Below are 15,863 nucleotides of genomic sequence, written 5' to 3' on the forward strand. Positions count from 1 at the left end.
GGGCCCAGTGCCAGTACCGACGCCCACGAGTGGGCCCCCCTTGCTTGGGCAGGGCCCCAGCATTTGCAATCTTTACCTCTCCCTGCTCCTCCGCTGTGTAGTCTGGGCCGTCAAATCCATACTGTGCCTGACACAGTTTGAGCCTGCCTCCTGATGTATAGACATATATTTTGAATGTGTACGCTATCCATACATGTTATCCGGGGATACGGTACCCTTTCTAACCTTTGTGCAATCACGTGCAATCCATACTGGGCCTAACACCGTCTGAGCCTGCCTCCTGATGTATAGACATATATTTTGAATGTGTACGCTATCCATACATGTTATCTGGGGATACGGTACCCTTTCTAACCTTTGTGCAATCACGTGCAATCCATACTGGGCCTAACACCGTCTGAGCCTGCCTCCTGATGTATAGACATATATTTTGAATGTGTACGCTATCCATACATGTTATCCGGGGATAGGGTACCCTTTCTCACCTTCGTGCAATCACGTGCAATCCATACTGGGCCTAACACCGTCTGAGCCTGCCTCCTGATGTATAGACATATAATTTGAATGTGTACGCTATCCATACATGTTATCCGGGGAAACGGTACCCTTTCTAACCTTTGTGCAATCACGTGCAATCCATACTGGGCCTAACACCGTCTGAGCCTGCCTCCTGATGTATAGACATATATTTTGAATGTGTACGCTATCCATACATGTTATCTGGGGATACGGTACCCTTTCTAACCTTTGTGCAATCACGTGCAATCCATACTGGGCCTAACACCGTCTGAGCCTGCCTCCTGATGTATAGACATATATTTTGAATGTGTACGCTATCCATACATGTTATCCGGGGAAACGGTACCCTTTCTAACCTTTGTGCAATCACGTGCAATCCATACTGGGCCTAACACCGTCTGAGCCTGCCTCCTGATGTATAGACATATATTTTGAATGTGTACGCTATCCATACATGTTATCTGGGGATACGGTACCCTTTCTCACCTTTGTGCAATCACATGTAATCCATACTGGGCATGAGAACGGCTGGCGAGCTGTTAAGCAAGCTGCAGCACCTGTGGTTTGCACACGTAAGTTTTTCATTTTTTCAGGAATGACGGTTAGGCCTAATTCCGGAACTGCGGTTGACCTGCACTTACTGGGAAATCATTGTAATCAGTGATCCCCATCACTAACGTTGTTCAGCGGGTTATCTGCACCTGTAAGCGACAAACGCTGGCCTTTTCAGTGTAGCGCACATGCAGCCACGGACATGTAAGGGCATGACACACCAGTTATTGGCCAATCTCATGTGCCAAAGCCTCACGTGTCCCTCTAGTAAGCCGGACTCGGACCGCGGGGCATGACGGAGTCTTGTTCGTTAACGGAATTAAGCTTGCAATGTGTGCATCTGTTCTGTAGCTGGCATGGTTGAGGTTTCCCAGGTGGAGTCGAATTTAACCGTAGGCTCCACTCCTGGTGGTGCCCTTCTGGACATTCCTTTAAAGTTCAGCTTTGCAACCATACTGCCCATGTAAAACAAACACTTTGCCTTCATGAACGCTGTTTGGAGGGTCATGACTCGTGGGAATAACGCCGCCCAATCAGTTAACCTGCTAGAGAGATCGTTCGTTGCTCCCAAGCATGACATCACACTCCCTAGGAGGAAGGTAATGCCACTGTGGTGACCGTACTCCTGGGGGCGACACAAGTGCACTGATGCCCAGCCACTGCTCGATGAATCTGCTGGTACATTGACCCAGACCACTTCATTCCCCTCGCACGCTACACGACCTGAATCTGACCCTGATGAAACACAGGTTACCCTTCCCATATACAGTTCCATCTTACACGGTGACAAAGAGGAAGCTGCAGATGAAAGTGCAGGTTCGGCCCACCCGCCATCAGACACACCACCGTACTATCAGGGGCCCTGTGCCAGTGCCGTCGCCAACGAGTGGGCCCCCCCGCTTGCTCAGGATCACAGCACTTGCAAAGTTGAAATACTGTGCAGTGAGATGGAAGATGGGGACGATGAGGAGTCCAGACAAGTACAGGGATTCCCTAGCGAGGAGACTTATTTGATTGCTTTCAATGTTGGGACAGCAATTTTTGGGGAGCACTATACTCTGGAGAATGATAGATGGGGCCCACCATACACTGGAACATTCCAAAGGTGGACAACAGACACTGGAGCAGCATTTACAGGGCCCATTATACACTAGAGCATTAGAAATGGGGCCCATTATGTTTGGAGCATTATTTGGGCCCATAAGACAGTGGAGCTTCATCCATGGGGACCAACATATACTGTAGCATTATGTGGAGCTCATCATATACTGTTTCAAACATTATATGGGACCAATGATTCTGTATGGAGAAATAGATGGGCCGCGTCATGAGATGTAAAAAGTGAAGTATTTTTCATTGTACTATACCGCTATTTCTCTGCCGTATCGGAGCATGATGAGTTGTGGTATGTGTTAAAGGGGCGCTCTTTCGCCCAGGGCACATGAAAACCTGCAGCCAGCCCTCCCCCCCACAACTTTAGCCAAATAACCCCCATTTTTCAGTGCGTAACTTGTATTATGAAGTTAATTAAGGTTGACAAGCTTAAGTAAGAAGAATTGATGCTTTTGGCATTCAAATGGGCACTGTAGGTGTGTTTCCTGTCCTCCTCTCACTGCCGACTTTTATTCCCCATTGACTTACATTGGGTTTCGTGTTTCGGGACGACCCCGACTTTTCCCTATAATCGGACGATCTTGCTCGACCCGACTTTTGGAAAAGTCGGGTTTCACGAAATGAAACTCGACCCTAAAAAAACAAAAGTCGCTCAACTCTACCCGGGGGGGTTAATGTCTGGTCACGAGGGTCAGAATGCTGCTACTACTACCCTACTTTATCGTGCCTCGGATCCAACCTAAAAAAATTTTGGGCACCTGTGAATCTTTGGAGGACAATTCGGATGTCCATGGATCGCCCTCACACCCAGGGCTGTGGGGCACTTGGTACCGGGCCGGATGAGCTTCAACAGGAGATGTCACGGCAGCTGGGGCCCGGCCCGTGGCCCTGGGCGCCCATTGTAAAAGGGATTGTTTCGATGTGCTTATGGTGGTGAAAGTTTATAAGTGATTCGTGACGCCACCTGTGGTGTTCGGCAATAGAGATGTAAGCCGACGCTGCAGACAGATCCACTGGGACAGATGGTGTGGTGCAGCAGTGATGTTATAGCCCTCCACAGGCAGGGCTGTTGTCCCAGGACAGTGTAGGTGAAGTGACACTTAGATGGTATAGTGTCAGGCGCAAGGGATGTAGTAGTACTGGGCAAGTTGGCGCAGGAATAAGTGGAGGACACAAGGGCATGTAGTTCCAAAGCTTTACTCACAGTCTGTTGTGCAAACAGGTGCCCGCTTCCGTGCCGTGTCCTCTGGGTCAGAGGCTCAGTCAACTTCCAGGCCAGATGGAATACGCCCTTCCAACACTCCGCCAAGATATGTGCCTTTTCTGAACGTCTCCTCTTATAGCGTCTTTGAGTGAAGTACTCCTAGTACTGAGTTACACTGGAGTTCCTCCTGTCAGATGTTCCTATCAACTCTACGTGTACGGCAGACAGCTGTAGCATGCTTCGGGGACTCCTTGCTATTAAGTCCCGGCTCACTAATATGTTGCTGTTGTGCCCCCAAGTCTTGTGTGGGAATAAAGCGGTCACTACTTCTATTCCTCCGGTGTCTGCTGCAGGACCATTAGTATCCGTACAACCTCGGGGACCGGACCCCGGCCTTGCGCTTAGAACTTGAAAAGGGTTCTCCTCTAACCCTGGTCCTTGTTCTCTTATTCTCCTCACGTTCCGTGCTAATCCTTCTTTCCGATGGAGAATCAAGCTTTCTTTCTCTGTCTCTTTCATGTGCCAGCAAACCCAGATCACTGTGGCCTGCTGCAGCACTTCCCTCTTCCATCCCTCTCCTGGAGATCTTCTCTGTCTCACACTCTGTCCTTCTACATCTTCACTCACTGCCTGAATCGAAGACTGACTGACTGACTCAACTCTTCCTGCTCTTTGGTGCGAACTAAACTCCACCCACCTCCCAGCACGTTTCGTGTTCCAAGCAGGGAGCCACCAAGGGGTGCTTTGCTATACTCCAAGCAGGGAGCCGCCGAAGGTGCTTTGCTACACTACTTTGTGGTGTGGGGTGCAGGTGTTGGAGTGTGGTCAGGTGTCTCCACCTTACCTGGATAGTGGGGTACCACACCTCAGGAGGAGGTGCAGTACCTCTGTGGCGACTGAGCCTCAGGGGCGCCACACCCATGGCATAGAATGTGTGAACAGCTCTGCAGACTCACCCATCTGTGGTTCCCTACAGTCAGTTGGGCAGATGGAGAGTTGGGAGGTGGGGGGAAGCAAGGGTAATAATTGGGGTGCCACCTCTGTGGACTGTACTGTGTGTGATGGTAAGGCGGAGGAAGAGGAGGAGAGGCCACTTGAAGCTGCGCTTGCCATCCACTGGAGCACATGCTCTTTCTTGTACTCATCAACCAGGCGTACCGCTGTGTGGCTGCTAAAGAAAGGGAGTGGAGTAGCCCATCCAGTAACAGAAATTGTCAGTTGTGTTTGAATAGGACATGATGCTTCTTCACTAGTGCTTTCACAAACATTACTACCTACCCTATGTAGACCTTGAACATCAAGCCTAATCCCCCTTCCACCAAGGCCTCGCTTTTTCCCAGTCATGTTGCTCAAGAAGTGTTGTAGGAACACAGTATTAACAAAAAATTTGATTTTTTTAGTCTTAAAGGACAAGGCGAAATATGGCGTGTTGAATCACGTTAGTGACAGAAATAAAATAAAAAAATAAATAAAAAATCTGCTGAAAGGTAAAATTTATCAGCCACACTGGACACTGTAATGTATACTAATTAGATCTGTCTCTTTAAGCAAGCCAGACTTATGGGACTTGGGGGGTGGAGACAAGAGGGATGAGAAGGGAAGTTTCAGTTTCACTTCTGTGTAGCATGGGAATGCAACTGTTATGCTGTGTGCTGGAGGACGAAGAATAAAACATATCTAAAGTTTAATACCTTGAATTCTTCATAACGTGTGGATATTACAACTGGCGACGAGGATGGGATGTAATCACCTACTGCTGTGAGTACGGACTATATTTTACCGCTTCACACGCCAGCACCACTGAGAGACTCTATCATGGCTGACTACTTGCACACATTCCCACAATTTGATATGACTGATGTCATTAATCTCTCCCATAACTGGAGAAAATGGCCAAACAGATTTGAGAATTTCCTAGAAGCCATGGACATAAAGGAGGAGAAAAGAAAGAGAGCTTTGCTCCTGCATTGTGCAGGCACAGGAGTCTATGACATATACAGTACGTTACCTGCAGCAGAAACAGACACATACAGCAACTGCACTAAAGCTCTCACTGGCTACTTCAACCCCAAACAGAACATCAGATATGAAAGATATAAATTCAGGATTGCCAAGCAGCTTCCAGAAGAGTCCATAGACACTTATGTCACACGGCTGAAAGAGTTAGCACATGGATGTGCCTTTACAGATGTAGATGATGAAATCCGAACTCAAATAATTGTCACCTGCTCGTCTAATAACCTAAGGCGTAAGGCTCTGCAGCAGGATATCTCTCTACATGATTTGCTCAAAATGGCCCGTGCTATAGAAATAGCAGATCATCAGGCTACCGTAATGGAGAATGGGGATAAATTACTTGTGCATAATCTCAAACAGAAAAATTTACCAGACAAACAAGCCCAGAAACAGAAGAAATGTTATAGATGTGGACAGGATTTCCCTCACCACCAGAACAAATGTCCAGCTATGGGACAAACCTGCAGTAAATGTGGAAAAGGGAATCATTTTGCAGCTGTTTGCAAATCAGCGCACTACAAGCCTCCGCTGCCTATGACAAAATCTGCAGATATAAAAGTGATAAATCAGGACACAGAAGAAATGTCTGCGACTGAGAACTATGTGTTCACTACCTCTGTCACTGGTTCAGTACAGTCTCCCTGTGTTACACTCTCAATCTGCAACACTGACATTACCTTTACAATAGATACAGGAGCTTCAGTGGATATCATAGATGGCACTACATATGAACAATTGAAAACAAGGCCAGTCTTACAACAAGTGCAGACTAAAATCTTTCCTTATGGATCTAAAACACCTCTAGCTATAATGGGACAATTTGATGCTGAAATTAGATATAAAGAAAACAGGCAGAAAACCACTTTCCACACATTACAAGGATCGGGAGGCTGTCTTCTCAGCTATCACACTGCCTTGGAGCTAGGGCTCATCCAGATTATTCATACCATAACTGACCCTGCTGATATGGATGTACAAACTATGGTGAACAGCTTTCCCTCCCTATTTAGTGGTTTGGGAAAACTAAAGGACTCTCAAGTACACCTTCATGTGGATGACAATGTTCGTCCAGTAGCCCAGCCTCACAGGCGTATTCCATTTCACCTGAGACAGAAGGTAGAAAAGGAACTCCAATTGCTCATGGATGAGGACGTTATTGAAACTGTTACTGGTCCCACTCCGTGGGTCTCTCCACTTGTGGTAGTTCCAAAACCAAAGACTCCTGATCAAGTGAGACTGTGTGTTGACATGCGCCTACCCAACACCGCTATCCAGAGGGAAAGACATATCTCACCTACGATTGATGACATTATTCATTTATTAAATGGAGCCACCGTCTTCTCAAAGCTCGACCTCAATAAGGGATATCATCAATTAGAACTGAGTCCAGAGTCCCGATACTTGACCACATTTTCCACCCATGTGGGCCTCAGAAGATACAAAAGATTGACTTTTGGAGTCTGCTCAGCAGCAGAAATTTTTCAGGATGCAATAAGGAGTGTCATTCAACACATCCCAAATGCCTTTAATTACAGTGATGACATATTGGTTTTTGGTAAAACTCAAGCTGAGCATAATCGTGCTCTATATGCTATCTTCGAATGTCTGCTTTCTGCTGGACTCACTTTAAACAAAGAGAAGTGCGAGTTTGACAAGGGTTCATTAGAATTCTATGGTCACATCTTCTCGGCAAAAGGAGTACAACCAGACCCCAAGAAAGTGGAAGCTATCAGAACAGCCTCAATTCCACAGGATGCCAGTGAAGTGCGTTCTTTCCTTGGAATGGCAAGTTACTGTGCTAGATATATTCCGAATTTTTCAACAATCAGCAATCCACTACGGGAACTTACAAAACAAAGTTGTATTTTTCAATGGTCTCAAGACTGTCAGGCCTCTTTTGAAACAATTAAAAATGAACTCTGCTCGACGACCACTATGGCCTATTTTGATCCAGCCCTTCGAACTGAACGGATTGTGGACGCCAGTCCCGTGGGACTGGGTGCTATTCTAGCGCAGTACAAGGATAACAATCAAAATCCTCACATCATTTCTTATGCAAGTAAGAGCTTAACAAACACTGAAAGAAAATATTCTCAACCTGAAAAAGAAAGCTTGGCAGTTGTCTGGGGATGTGAACACTTTCACTTATTTCTCTATGGAGCTCCCTTCACCATTGTCACAGATCATCAAGCACTTCTTACAATTTTTGGAAATCCCAGAGCTAAAATGCCTGCACGAATTGAACGATGGGGCCTACGTCTACAGGACTACAACTATAAAATTGTTCACAAACCTGGAAAATACAGCAATCAGGCTGATTATCTTTCAAGACATCCTACTAATGATGCTATACCTGTGCATTCCTCTATTGAAGAATACCTACGTTTTGTTACAGATCATGCCATGCCAAAAGCACTTTCTCTTGATCAATTTATAAATGAAACAACAAAAGACAAGACACTCTGTGCCCTAATTCAAATCATCCAAAATCGAAGGTGGCATGAAATTCAAAAGGAAAAATTTCCTGAGTCTGAGATTGATCTGAAAGAGTTAAAACTATTCTCAAACGTACGTGAGGAATTATCAGTCACTGAAGAACACCTCATTCTTTGAGGTACCAAACTAGTTGTACCTAAGACTTTGCGTAACTTAGTCATACAGATAGCACATGAAAGTCATTTAGGAATTGTTGGCACAAAGAAGTTACTCAGAGAAAAAGTGTGGTTCCCAAATATGGATCACTTGGTGGAAGAAAAGATTAGACGCTGTTCTACTTGTCAAGTAATCACTCCATCATCAAACTTAGAGCCATTACAAATGTCTCCGTTACCCACTGCTGTCTGGGAGGAAGTGGCAGTCGATATATATGGACCATTGCCAAATGGCCAATACATTCTCGTAACAATTGATGAATATTCTCGATACCCTGTCATTTCATTTATCTCTTCAACATCTGCTAATAATGTCATACCAGAGCTGGACGACATTTTCTCGGCATATGGTATTCCAAGAGTGGTCAAAACAGACAATGGACCTCCATTCAATGGACATGTGTTTACACAAGTTTCTGAATACTTGGGATTCAATCACAGGAAAATCACACCTTGCTGGCCGCAAGCCAATGGAATTGTGGAACGTTTTATGCGCACTCTGGGGAAACGTATCAAGGCAGCGAGTCTGGAGCACATCCCACTGAAACAGTCATTATACAAATTCATGCGTAATTACCGCAATACGCCACACTCCACTACTAATGCTGCTCCAGCTCATTTAATGTTCAGCAGAACCCTGCGTATACGTCTCCCTGATGTGACCAGCCATCCCCGACCGAGTGACTCCTCAGTGAGATCCACAGATTTCTCCAACAAACAAGCCATGAAACGTTATGCAGACAGAAGGCGAAGGACACAGTCAAGTGCCATCGAAAGAGGGGATGTCGTGGTGGTACGTCAAAGACCAACCAACAAGACCTCACCTGTATATGGTCCTGCAAAATATTATGTTACCAAAAGGAAAGGCAGCATGATCACAGCTGAACGAGATGGACACTCCATAACGCGAAATTCTTCATATTTTAAAATCATACCGCAGAATGATGACAATGAACTCTCTTTGGTGGAAGATTTGGTATCCGATGGTGGAGAGGACCAACAAGAGGTAGCTGGTCCATCAATAATGAACCCTCTCAATGAGCCCAGACGTTATCCTACACGAGAGAGAAGAGCTCCATCGAGGCTTATTGAAGAAGTGTAACTACAGTTGTGTTTGTTTTGTTTTTTTTTGTTTGTTTCTCTGGTTTTGGAATTGAACAAATAAGACAAAACGGACACCTGATTTCTTTGAACGTTTTCATGTTGTTGCATTTATCAGTAATATGGGTTATTTATAGTAAAAAAAAAAAAAAGGGGATGATGTAATGTATAATAATTAGATCTGTCTCTTTAAGCAAGCCAGACTTATGGGACTTGGAGGGTGGAGACAAGAGGGATGAGAAGGGAAGTTTCAGTTTCACTTCTGTGTAGCATGGGAATGCAACTGTTATGCTGTGTGCTGGAGGACGAAGAATAAAACATATCTAAAGTTTAATACCTTGAATTCTTCATAACGTGTGGATATTACAGACACTATCTAGCTACACTATCTGACTGATGTACAAGCGCCTAACTAACTAGCTGAAATCTTGCCGTTAACAGTGTCAGCGTCAGGAGAAGCCTCTGCGCTGTTACAGTGTCAAACAGGTGCTAAAACAAGATGTCCGCTATTTATATAAAGAGGGACATGTGATTTCAGCAGCCAATGACACAAACCATTGTGTCAGGACATTGTGGGTGTTTTCTGCGCCCTGATTGGCTAGCCGCAAGGTGCACGCATAAAGTTAGGGAAAAAAATGACTGCAGTGCTTACAAGCAGGGGCGTAACTACCATGGTCGGAGCGGGCCAAGGGGAAGTCAGGGGCCCGGCAGGTCAGACCATGTTATCTCCCAACTGTGCTGATTCTCGCGGTATAGTCCCGTTTTTGACACCCCCCGCATCCTGCACTGAGCCGCCACGCCTCCCCATGCGCCCCGTCCTCGCCCTCCCAGATAGACCCACCACAGTCCCCCACAGCCTGCAATGAAGTCCTAGGCTGTTCTGTGGCTGTGCGCACAGGACCTGTGATGAGGTCACAGGAGGGGAGGAGTCAGGTGTCACATGATCAGGAGCCTGTTGTCTGCAGGACTCTGCAGTGCTGGTTGTCATGGTGCTGGATGAGGTAATGTTTCTGTGTGGGGTCAGGAGGAGTTTACAGGGTGGATGTAGCAGAGCTATGTGTACAGAGCGAAGATGTGCGTGTATGGGGTGTGCAGAGCGGAGCTGTGTGTGTACGAGGTGTATGGAGCAGAGCCGTGTGTGTACGAGGTGTACGCAGCGGAGCCGCGTGTGTACGAGGTGTACGGAGCGGAGCCGTGTGTGTACGAGGTGTACGGAGCAGAGCCATGTGTGTATGGGGTGTGCAGAGCGGAGTCGTGTGTGTACGAGGTGTACGGAGCGGAGCCGTGTGTGTACAAGGTGTACAGAGCAGAGCCATGTGTGTATGGGGTGTGCAGAGCGGAGTCGTGTGTGTACGAGGTGTACGGAGCGGAGCCGTGTGTGTACGAGGTGTACGGAGCAGAGCCATGTGTGTATGGGGTGTGCAGAGCGGAGTCGTGTGTGTACGAGGTATACGGAGCGGAGCCGTGTGTGTACGAGGTGTACGGAGCAGAGCCATGTGTGTATGGGGTGTGCAGAGCGGAGTCGTGTGTGTACGAGGTGTACGGAGCGGAGCCGTGTGTACGAGGTGTACGGAGCGGAGCTGTGTGTGTACGAGGTGTACGCAGCGGAGCCGTGTGTGTACGAGGTGTACGGAGCAGAGCCATGTGTGTATGGGGTGTGCAGAGCGGAGTCGTGTGTGTACGAGGTATACGGAGCGGAGCCGTGTGTGTACGAGGTGTACGGAGCAGAGCCATGTGTGTATGGGGTGTGCAGAGCGGAGTCGTGTGTGTACGAGGTGTACGGAGCGGAGCCGTGTGTACGAGGTGTACGGAGCGGAGCTGTGTGTGTACGAGGTGTACGCAGCGGAGCCGTGTGTGTACGAGGTGTACAGAGCAGAGCCGTGTGTGTACGAGGTGGACAGAGCAGAGCCGTGTGTGTACGAGGTGGACAGAGCAGAGTCGGGTGTGTACGAGGTGTGCAGAGCGGAGCTGAGTGTGTACGAGGTGTACGGAGCGGAGCCATGTGTGTATGAGGTGTACGGAGCAGAGCCGTGTGTGTACGAGATGGACAGAGCGGAGCCGCGTGTGTACGAGATGGACGGAGCGGAGCCGCGTGTGTATGAGGTGGACGAAGCGGAGCCGCATGTGTATGAGGTGGACGGAGCGGAGATGGGCGTGTATTTTGGCATGGGGGATCCCATTTGAAAGCTCGCACCGGGGGCCATAACTTTGTAGTTACGCCACTGCTTACAAGAATGCGGCGCCTCTGAGATCTGCAAACCCCCTCCCCTCATGAAACACGTGCCAAACACTCATAATACACCATCATTATTGTTGCTAAAGTGCGGGAAATATTTTTGTGGCAACGCAAATATTTTCCCGCACTTTTACTGAATGTTACTGATTTTTCCCAATTTTAAGAAAATTTGCTCATGTTTCCGATCACAAACCCGAATTGTGTCATAGTCATGCAGAATTTACGTTTGGCGATCATTTTCCGAACAAATTTGCTCATCACTAGTCTTCACTAAGTAAGTGAAAATAATTAATTTATATCAGCAAAAATTATGAGCAGAAATCTCATGTAAAATCTTTAGGCCCCCGGCTGAGGGCTCTGGGCACTTAGACTGTATATGCCCAAGTTTGTCAGAGCACTTACACCAATTTTTGGTTGAATGAGAAGCCACACGAACGCCGTATGTTAAAGGTTCCTCATTACGTCTCAACATAAATGTTTATTGTTTCTAGGAGGAAACAGCGTAGTCTTCCCATGAAATTAACTTTTCCCAATTTTCTGCCAAATATTTCTTCTCAAATATCCTGTCAATAAGTATCTGAAGAAATACCGCCATAAAGTGCTCATATACTACAGTGCTCAAATGAGGTCTGAAAAATAATTACCGTAATATTCATATTGGAAAAGTTGTGCACTCACTTAAAGGGGTTGTCAACCTCTGTGGATTTCTTTTATTTATTCAAATGCATGTAAAATCATTTTTGAAATTCGGTTTCACAAAAAATTTTTGCACCATTTTGATTTTACGAGCTCCTTGCATTTAACTTTGATGTGGTCTGTTGTCATACATCAGCTTCGAGCAGGTCAGAAAATGACAGATAAGAGCGTTACAATCTTTCTTGTTAGACTGTGAGAACCAGCTCACTGATGAATTCTCATTTAACTCATTCTGCGGCCGGCAATGCACAGTGTAACAGAGAGACTATAGAAGGCGAACGGTGCAAAGTTTTTAATCAAACATAATTGCAAAAAATGATTTTTTTTTTTTTTTTTTTAGCCTCAAATACTTGCATTTACAGTGCCTTGCGAAAGTATTCGGCTCCCTGGAACTTTTCACCTTTTTCCCACATATCATGCTTCAAACATAAAGATACCAAATGTAAATTTTTGGTGAAGAATCAAACAACAAGTGGGACACAATTGTGAAGTTGAGCAAAATTTATTGCTTATTTTAAATTTTTGTGGAAATTCAAAAATTGAAAAGTGGGGCGTGCAATATTATTCGGCCCCTTTACTTTCAGTGCAGCAAACTCACTCCAGAAGTTCATTGTGGATCTCTGAATGATCCAATGTTGTCCTAAATGACTAATGATGATAAATATAATCCACCTGTGTGTAATCAAGTCTCCGTATAAATGCACCTGCTCTGTGATAGTCTCAGGGTTCTGTTTGATGCACAGAGAGCATCATGAAGTCCAAAGAACACAACAGGCAGGTCCGTGATACTGTTGTGGAGAAGTTTAAAGCCGAATTTGGATACAAAATGATTTCCAAAACTTTAAACATCCCAAGGAGCATTGTGCAAGCGATCATATTGAAATGGAAGGAGTATCATACCACTGCAAATCTACCAAGGCCCAGCCATCACTCTAAACTTTCATCTCAAGCTAGAAGAAGACTGATCAGAGATGCAGCCAAGAGGCCCATGATCACTCTGGATGAACTGCAGAGATTTACAGCTGAGGTGGGACAGTCCGTCGATAGGACAACAGTCAGTCGTACAGTGTACACGTCTGGCCTTTATGGAAGAGTGGCAAGAAGAAAGCCATTTCTCAAAGATATCCATAAAAAGTGTCATTTAAAGTTTGCAACAAGCCACCTGGGAGACACACCAAACATGTGGAAGAAGGTGCTCTGGCCAGATGAAGCCAAAATCGAACTTTTTGGCCACAATGCCAAGCGATATGTTTAGCGTAAACGCAACACAGCTCATCACCCTGAACACACCATCCCCACTGTCAAACATGGTGGTGGCAGCATCATGGTTTGAGGCTGCTTTTCTTCAGAAGGGACAGGGAAGATGGTTAAAATTTGTTAGGCGCCGGATTCCTGCAGCTACGCAACAGAAATCCAGAGCCTCACATGCTGCTCTGCAGCAAGTCATTCCTGAGGCTAAGTTCCTCTGCTGCTCCACTGAGCATGCTCACAAGACGATCTCCCATTGGAGGTCGGGAGTCACGTGCTCAGGTCCTTCTCCAGATCTGATTGGTCCATCTCAGATCTGGAAGGTCCCGGCAGCGCACGGCTATAAAAGGCTAGTATAGACTCTTCTTGCTAGATGTGTGAATGGTGATGGATGTATGAGTCTGGTGACTGACTTATTAAGATTCCCCTCCCTCTGATATTGCGCATGTGGATAGGGAACTATAGAAAGAGTCAGCGACAGTCAGTGGCAAGCCATAGGCCACTGTGCACACCGCACCTCTACACTAGCGTCCGGTGGTGTCACGTCTCTCACGGCACTATCGCATAGCGGCTGTGTCTGCCGCCGCGCTGCATTCAGCAGCACTTACCGGCATCCGCAGTTGTGACGCCGCATGCACGGTAGGTCTAGACGGACACCGTCTCCTGTCTTGGACCCTGTCCTGTGACCTGATACCGTGTGTGCAATTTCGCTGAGACCTGTGAGTCTAACAGGCTCGGGGTTTATGTTTATGTTACAGCGCCTCTGTGAGTTAATAGAGTCCGCTCTGCGCACATTGGGTGACGTTGAAACCGTGCGCATTATACCGCCATAAAGCGCATCTGCCATTGTCTAGCAGCGGTTTTTACACCTACTGCACGGTGGACCCAGAGCGGTGAACGCACTTTATTATTTATTTCTTTAGTGCGTTCCGCCGTTCCTAACAAAAATTGGTGGGAAGATGGATGGAGCCAAAGACAGGACCATTCTTCAAGAAAACCTGTTGGAGTCTGCAAAAGACCTGAGACTGGGACGGAGATTTGTCTTCCAACAAGACAATGATCCCAAACATAAAGCAAAATCTACAATGGAATGGTTCACAAATAAAGGTGTTAGAATGGCCAAGTCACAGTCCAGACCTGAATCCAATCGAGAATCTGTGGAAAGAGCTGAAAACTGCTGTTCACAAATGATCTCCATCCAACCTCACTGAGCTCGAGCTGGTTGCCAAGGAAGAATGGGCAAGAATTTCAGTCTCTCGATGTACAAAACTGATAGAGACATACCCCAAGAGACTTGCAGCTGTAATCTCAGCAAAAGGGGGCGCAACAAAGTATTAAGTTAAAGGGGCCGAATAAAATTGCACGCCCCACTTTTCAGCTTTTGAATTTCCACAAAAATTTAAAATAACCAAGAAAATTCATTCAACTTCACAATTGTGTCCCACTTGTTGATTCTTCACCAAAAATTTACCTTTGGTATCTTTATGTTTGAAGCCTGATATGTGGGAAAAGGTTGAAAAGTTCCAGGGAGCTGAATACTTTCGCAAGGCACTGTAGATTAAAAAAAAAGAAAAATTTGCCCAAAAAGTGGAAAACCCCCGTTAAGGCCCATTTTGAAGAGCCTATTAAGCCCATTCATGAGTGCCAATCGACTATTCAAGCCTGTCAGCGCTCTTTTACCTTCCTTCTATTTTTCGGTCACTTCGCCTATCAAAAAATGGAATAAAAAGCTTCTAGATGTGGACCTCAGAGAGGTAATGATAAAAACTACAGCTCCTTAGCTGCCCTAATTTTTTGCATTTACTATTCAGGTTGGGCTATTTCCTGAGAAGCTTTGCACCCCCAGTCGCTTTTTTTATTATTATATATACTGTATATATACTGTATACTATATATATATATATATTTATTAAAGATTAGATGCAAAGGCTTTTTTCATAAAAGTTGGTTGCAGAAGTGCACATACCCTTTAGATTCTAGATAAGAACATTGCTGGATGATACACTACTTGTAATTGTAATTTTTAAATACATCAGTTAGGGACCGCTCTGATGGGGTTACCTTGACTTTTGCTGGAGCGGCTTAGTATACATTTTTTTGCAAAAAACGTATCAACCAAATACCCTGTTTTTTATCATCTTTTTACTAGCACTTGCTGTTTACTGTTACTTCGTTACAACAGAGTATGTTTATACGTTTGTTATACTGTGTTTTTCTGTGTTTCAGTCTTCTGGTGGTGTGAACACTGTCCTACAGACTTGTTCACTGTGTGCATGGCCCATGTGTTTGTATTTAATTGGTTTCTTGTTTTTGCAAGATTAGGGAGGTTTCCACCCCTCCCTTGTGAGCCATGCAGATAAAGGCCGTCCTCTGCAGCGTCTCCACATCGGACATTACCTGTCTGAATCCTGCTCATATAGGCATTATACACATGATCAGGTTTTTAAATACATCAGTTAGGGACTGATCTGATGCGGTTACCTTGATGTTTGGTAGAGCGGCATAGTATACATTTTTTGCAAAAAAA

This window comes from Dendrobates tinctorius, unplaced genomic scaffold, assembly GCF_039654945.1.
Source record: "Dendrobates tinctorius isolate UK_male_01 unplaced genomic scaffold, ASM3965494v1 ptg000157l, whole genome shotgun sequence".
Classification (NCBI taxonomy): Eukaryota; Metazoa; Chordata; class Amphibia; order Anura; family Dendrobatidae; genus Dendrobates; species Dendrobates tinctorius.